Source organism: Mandrillus leucophaeus, unplaced genomic scaffold (assembly GCF_000951045.1).
Source record: "Mandrillus leucophaeus isolate KB7577 unplaced genomic scaffold, Mleu.le_1.0 Scaffold60, whole genome shotgun sequence".
Classification (NCBI taxonomy): Eukaryota; Metazoa; Chordata; class Mammalia; order Primates; family Cercopithecidae; genus Mandrillus; species Mandrillus leucophaeus.
In genome coordinates this window covers 4,829,445-4,835,444 of record NW_012106475.1, presented here as the reverse complement: position 1 = coordinate 4,835,444, position 6,000 = coordinate 4,829,445, and the positions used below count along the sequence as shown (strand labels likewise).

Genomic DNA, 6,000 nt, shown 5'->3' with positions numbered 1-6,000 from the left:
TGTTGGGGTATATCTAGCAATTTCTGCCACTTTGGTTACTCTACTGAACAGAGGAAACATATTGTTTATATTTTGATGTATTTTCTTCTAGTCTTTATATATTAGAAAGATACTGTGTATAATTATACTAGAAAATGTGTTATATAATACAACATATATATGTATGTATATAATATATGTTAGTATGTATATATTAGAAAAATATATTGACATAGAAAATATATATCTTAAAAATATTAATATATGTAAATATGTATATTAGAAAATTGTTGAGTTCACACTATATGTAATATTTTATATTTTTACTTTAAAATTTAAATGACAAAAATGCATTTTATATTCTTTTTACTTCATAATAAAGTAACCTTATTTTAAGTTACTTTTTAAAGTAACAGTATTTATTAATTTTAAAATAAAGTTAAGTAAAAAGAATATAAAATGCATTTTTTCATCATTTAAAGCTTTTTTTCTTTTTTGAGACAGCATCTCACTCTGTCACCCAGACTAGAGTACAGTAGCATGATTATGGCTCACTACAGCCTCACTCTCCTGGGCTCAAGCTATCCTCCCACCTCAGCCTTCCAAGTAGCTGGGACCACAGGTGTGCGTCAACATGCCTGGCTAACTTTTGACTTTTTTTGTAGAGAACATGTCTCGCTATGTTGCCCAGACTGGTCTCGAACTCCCGGACACAAGTGTTCCTCCCTCCTTGGCTTCCCAAAGTGCTGGGATTACGGATGTGAACCACTGCACCTGGCCCATTTAAATTTCTTGTATTTGTTGTTTTAAAATTTTATCATGTGGAGTTTCTGTTTTACTTAATAGGTTGAATTATTGATATTTAGGCTATTTCTAACACCTTGATAATTCTTCTTTGTCCACATTTTGGGTTTGTTTTGGTTAAAGTCATGGAGTGGCATCACTAAAACAATGACTGAGAGCATATTTGGGTCTCTTGATAAACAGGAACAGACGGCTTTCGAGAGAAGTTGTGCCAGCTTCCACTATCACCAATAACAAATGAGTGCCGGGTCCAGAACCCCCTTGAACAGGCTTATTTTGCGTGTTGCACCTAGTCTTTGTTACTCTAGGGTTCATTCTCTGAAAATAAGTTGTTTTTAGCCCTTGGCTTTTTTTTTTTTTTCCTCCTTTTTGCTGTCATTAATCATGAGATAATGGTTTTCTAATAACTTTAGCCCATTTAAAAATGTATGGCCCCTATGGTAGTCTGGGAATATAATTGGTTGGGTTGACATTGTAGCAAACATGCCAGTCTCAAGTAATGTGAGGCCTCTGGAGATACTGATGTTCATTGGGTCCTAGAACCCCTTGTGAATCTGAGTTCCACCCTCATTCATAATATTCTAGATGTGAGATATCTCTTTGTTCTCAGACACAGCAAAATAGGAATGGGAAAGTGTTCCTTGAGGCTTTAGCAATTCCCTTTGAGCTGAGCGCTGTAAAGCTTTTCAGGAATAAAGAAGCTCATCTACGCAGGAACTTTCTCCCGTAGGAACCACACTCGGCACTGGCCAAAAGTAGGCCACCTCTGCTCGATAGCCACAGAGGTCATCAGTGGCTAAGGGCATAGGTGTCTTCTACTTCCAAACAGCCTTTTGAAGCTTTGGGTGCCAAAGATACTCTTATAACCACCAACGTGTCCTCTCCACCCTCCTAAAGGGCCAGATACACACAAACTGTATGCACTCAAACTCTGTCCCTAATACCTGGAACAAGACTGTGTTGGTCTCTGCTGCTTTGGTTCTGCTTGGAGCAAATTAGGTTAGGTCAGAAGGAAAGATGGTTCTTATTCATTCCATTGGTATACAGCCTCTCCCACCAAGAACTCTGCTTCGTCTAGTTTCCTAAGTGGGTGCTTTGTGTTTTCGTGTTTTCTTGCACGCTAGGGGATTTCACAAAGAAAGGGACTCCAATTTCACAAATGTATTTCTTAAAAGGAAAAGAGTTAATAAAAGGTTCATTTCTAGGCTCTGAAACGTAAACCTGTGAGACCTCCTGCCCTTATAACTACACTGCCATTACCACCCACCCCCGTATCAGAAACTTCATTCATTCTGCTCATCCAGCTCTTGTGTATCATGTTATTTTTCCTTTTAAAAAATTCATTTTTCTCTCTGCTTTCTCAACAGCCAGATCTGCCAGTGAGCCTCAGGCTTTAGGAACTGAAGAGGTAAGAATTCTGACATATTTTCTTCTAGAATCTTGAATTTAACCAGAACTTAAAGAGGAAAAAAAATGTTAAGTGGTCTATAGATGAAAACATGTGATGTTTTATTGAAAGAAACAGTCATAGAGTCCTTATCAATAGTGACATGACTTCAGGATTTAAAGAAAAAATGGCTGTCTTTAATAATATTTAAAATTGATTTTCATCCAGAATTTTTTCATTTTCTTCTAAAAACCTGAGTTGGAGAGCCTTTGAGGCTGCTGCTTTAACAGAATGTATCCCTATGGCACAAACATAATTAATAGGTGGTAGACATTGAGGGCATACCCTGTGCAAGATAAAACCTCAGATGAGGCAGATTAGGTCAGAGAAAAGTAAACCCTGTTCTTAACAGATGGTTGTAAACATTGTAAGGGCTTTTCCAGCAGCAGCAGCAACAACAACAACAAAAGGTCAATCTAATGCTGTAGGGGTTTCATCTTGAAGAAGCTTACTTAGCTTTCGGAACTAGCTATAGCATTTGAATCTTGTTGTAGACTTGAAAGGTAACCATAATCCTAGACGGGTGATAATGTGTTTGCCTACTCCAAGATACACAGTTTCCTGTAGTCAGTGACTTAGATTCCCCCCCACATTTTAAAATGTAACTTCATTATGAAAAATGCCAAGCATATACCAAAGTAGAGAGAATAATATAATGAACTCCTACATCTCCATCACCCAATTTCAACAGTTGTCAACTTGTGGCTGAAATTGTTTCATTTATACCTCTACCTACTTCTCTTCTTTCCGCATTGGATTATGGGCACTTGTTGAATTGTTGGGCTTTTAATTGTTTATTTACATAACTGTTTAGGGAATACAGCAAATGCTAATAAAAAATAAAACCTACTCATAACCTGATTTGCTTTACTGGAGCTAATCATCCATCCATTTATGCATTCAGCAGGTATTTATTTCATGTTGACTAGGTATCAGACCTTCCTTAGGATAAGAGGATCAATTTTCCTCAACTCATGTTTATAAGGTTTGCAAATTTGGACTTTGGATATCTCCAAATGAGGTGATCTGTCAGAGATGTACTGACAATGAAACAATGGCCTTCATCATACAACTCTGTCAAATGTAAACATTCAGAATATGCCATAATTTTTGAAACCTGTTTTTGACATTTCTTCACTTTTGAATATACTGGAAACATGCAAGCATAAAACAAAACAAAGCTCCCAATCCTCTGATGGACCTTCCTGTTTCACCACAAACACTCATCCAGCCATCTGCCTCCCTTTCAAGAATACAAGCTCTGCGAGAGCCAGAATAGCAAATAACTTCCTAACCATTTGCCTCCAGCATCTAGCAAGGTGTCTGGCACTTGTTATATATTTAATAAAACTGTTGAATGAATGGACAAAAGAATGCATGCCAGATACTGGGAATATGTACATGAAAAATACACAGGCCTTGGCCCAGAGTTGTTCAGTCTCACAGAGGAGAAAAGTGTGTAAAGAAGGAGGTGCTTGTGTCCAGCTGAGTCAGGTGGGAGCAGGGTGTGGTGGATGCTGCTGGAGGAGAGAACCAAGATGGGGAGGGGAAGAAGCTTGAAGGGAAAGGGGTCTTTGAGCTATCCATGAGGTGCCTTCAGTCAGAGAAGTAGAGAAGGGCATTCCAAGAATAAGAAATCACGTGTAAGTGTACACAGAGGCTCCAGAGGGCATGACTTATTCCAGGAAGCTTTAGAAATTTAGGGTGGCCAGGGTGTGGCCAGAAAGTAGCCAACTGAGGAGATGAGGCTAGAGAAGAAGGCTGGTGAAGCCTGGGAAGGACCCTAAGGGGCAGGCTCCAGAGTTTGAATTTTCTCTGCTGAGTAGAGAGGCAGAAAGGGGCACACAATCAGAATTTTTTTTTTTACAGGATAATTCCTTAGGCAGCAGAGAAGTGGGGAGAGACTAATGGAAGGGAGACCAGTGGAGGTCTTGGGTCTGGAAATGTTGGGCTGGATTTGGGAGAACTGAGGGAATTGTTGATTAAAGGTGAGAAGTAAAGGAGAGGAAGACGTCTAGAATAACTCCCAGATTTCTTTTTTTGGAACAATGAATGCGTGGTGATAACTGTACTACAAAACAGGAAGGGAAGAACTGATTCAAATCTGTGGAGCAGCCACATTCATGTGAGTATGTGCAGGAGGCTGCTCCCTATGGACAGAGCAGTGGTTCTCAGTCCTGGCTGCATGTCAGAGCCTCCAGGGGAACATCTAGAAACCCTAATTCCAGGCCCTACCCAGACCAACTGAATCAGAATCTCCATGGTTGGGGCCTGAACATCTATAGGTATTCCTTAAAGCTCCCCAGGTGACCTTAACGTGCAGCCAGGGTTGAGAATCTCTGGTCGAGAGCTGATTGGAAGAAAACCCTTTGTGCATGTGTGCTTTTAAGACCATGTATCGCTTTTGCTGCCCTATAGTCAAGTTCTTTTGGATTTAAGTACCTAATGTATTTTAGGTGAGGGCTGAGACATCCCGTATTCTATCAAATGCTACTAATAATGACTCTTTTATAAGTATCTGATGTTCTTTGAGTTGATTTCTGTCATGCTAATAAGTATGCTTAAATTTTTCAAATCAATCCAAGCAGAGTTTGTCAATGGAGTTTGCTAGCATGTCCAATGGGACAATTCTTCATTATCCTCTTTGGTATCCCTGTCCTTGGTTCACAAAAGGCTGTGGCATCTTCCAGTCATTGTGACATCCAGAGCACCCTAGGGAGACATTGTGAACCTGGTGAACTACCGTGTCTTTGCACACAACTTTAAAGAGGTTATTTGCCATTTTCCACTCCCCTAAAAGCATTTTTCCTTCACACAAAATCAGTGGTTTCAGTTATGCTCAGTAGTTCCTGATGTAAGTAGTCTCTGTGCTAACAAAGGCAAGAAGCTAAACAAAGTAGACAAGTAAAAGGAAGTATCATTCTGTACTGTCAGGGGGATTTTGAGAATATTTGGTCTAGTGCTAAATTTAGTTTTCAAAGTATACACATGGAAGCAAATTAAATATGAGGTAATGGTCAAATATTGAGGTTAGAAGCAAAATACTACCCAGGCATTATTGAACAGCAACTGTGATAAAAGATGTATTAGTTTTCTATGACTGCTGCAACAAATTATTACAAACCTAGTGGCTTAGAACAACACAAATGTATTATCTTACCATTCTGTAGGTTAGATTCTATAGGGATTTCACCAGGCTAAAAGCAAAGTTTCAATAGGACTGTGTTTGTTTCTGAAGGCTCTCTGGGTTGGATTTATTTCCTTGCCTTTTACAGCTTCTAGAGCTTCCTCCATCTTCAAAGCCAGTAGCATTGCCTCTCTCTGTGTCTTTCTACCATAGTCACATCTTCTTAATTTTTAGCCAGGAAAGGTTCTCTGATTTTTTAAGGACGCTTGTGATAAGATTGAACATACCTGGATAAGCCAGGCTAATCTCCTCATCACCAGGGCCTCCATTTAATCACATCTTTGAGGTCCCTTTATCTGTAAGGATATGTATTTACAGGTTCCTGGGATTAGGACTGAACATATTTGGGACCTGTTATTCTGCCTACTACAAGGTCAAAGAGACTAATTCTTCAGCACGGTGGAAATGCTTCAGATAGCAGACCATCTAATGTCTAACTGTGTAGTATTAAAACGTTAACATTTCCAACATGGATGAAGCCAATTCTCATCTTGACTCTACAGTTCTCACTTTGCAGGTCCAGGTACTGAAGTCTTTTGGTTTCCTTGAAGTATCTGGCATTGGATCAAGGGGACAGGTTGAA

The 6,000-nt window shown here is 39.2% G+C and overlaps 1 protein-coding gene across 8 annotated transcripts in view; it reads left to right on the top strand.

Annotated features, from left to right (window-relative positions):
- Positions 1-6,000, top strand: part of GNG2 (guanine nucleotide binding protein (G protein), gamma 2) — a 154,854-nt gene that overhangs the window by 56,486 nt on the left and 92,368 nt on the right. For 3 of the 8 annotated variants that reach the window (XM_011999734.1, XM_011999730.1, XM_011999733.1), the window contains exon 2: positions 2,151-2,191. The exons of 4 other annotated variants lie outside the window; for them this stretch is intronic. The gene's annotated coding sequence lies outside the window, so the exon portion shown is untranslated. The remainder of the gene's footprint in view (positions 1-2,150; positions 2,192-6,000) is intronic. One more of the 8 variants, XM_011999732.1, reaches the window with a different exon arrangement.